The sequence below is a fragment of the Perkinsus marinus genome (assembly GCF_000006405.1).
Source record: "Perkinsus marinus ATCC 50983 genomic scaffold scf_1104296943464, whole genome shotgun sequence".
Classification (NCBI taxonomy): Eukaryota; Perkinsozoa; order Perkinsida; family Perkinsidae; genus Perkinsus; species Perkinsus marinus.
In genome coordinates this window covers 189-1085 of record NW_003211829.1, presented here as the reverse complement: position 1 = coordinate 1085, position 897 = coordinate 189, and the positions used below count along the sequence as shown (strand labels likewise).

The 897-nt window shown below is 48.7% G+C and overlaps 1 non-coding gene across 1 annotated transcript; it reads right to left on the bottom strand.

Moving 5' to 3' along the window:
* Window positions 1-424: 424 nt before the first annotated feature.
* Window positions 425-496, bottom strand: Pmar_PMAR014479. The gene has a single exon. It is a non-coding gene; the product is annotated as a tRNA-Cys (tRNA).
* Between the last annotated feature and the right edge of the window lie 401 nt (window positions 497-897).

The following is an 897-nucleotide window of genomic DNA, read 5'->3' as shown; positions in this document are numbered from 1 at the left end:
AAGTTGCTCTCTATTCGGGGACTCAGTCCTAAAAAAGATTATAGGCCCGCTAGTGTTGTAACTGGTAAAAAGTAACTCAGGAGAGTGAAGAAAAAGCCGTCTCTGCTTACAAGTGGTACCATACGACTAAGGCAAGATTGAGAAGTGTGCGCCATCCTCCCAGGGGAAGTGGAGCATTCGACATCTTCCGTTACAAGTTCTCTAGCCGGCTCGGCTGGATCATGAACCGTACACTCCTGGTTCAAGTTCGTTCGCTCCAGCCTTCCCAGGCCGAGAAGTTGGACATATCACGGAACTGTCTGCCGAGTTGGTAGTCACCTAGTTCTGCTGTGTTCAAGTCCGTAACTGAGCCTCGCTCGACGTGTATATAGTAGATAAACCTCGTTGAACGAGTCGCAATAGAAACTGTGCGAAAAATATGTTGAGGGCGCGCCCGGATTTGAACCGAGGACCTGCTGATCTGCAGTCAGCCGCTCTACCGCTGAGCTACACACCCGTAGTGAATTTAGAATTATTTTTGATCCGGGCACGTCAATGACGTGACGTCATACAATGTTGAACTCGAAGCAGTGAAAGGCTACCTGAGGTAGCCTACCTCCTTTACATCCAAGGTATGCCGCATGACTACAGTTAGCACTTGGCTGACTACAGTTGGCGCTGGTACTTGTTCATAAGCGCAATGAGGAGTAATGTGAGAAGATCGCTCGAGGAGTTTGCGAAGTGGCGAGCGATATCTCAGACACGCCCAGTCACTCTTGTATAACCTCCCGCGTAGAGAGCCGATCAGAGATCTTTCTGATAGTGATGAGCTCTGAGCTTCTAGCTAAGCGGAAAGTAATGTTCCCTCAACGCTAATGGATCTCCCTCATCTTTCTAGGCAAAGAAAGATGGATTAAG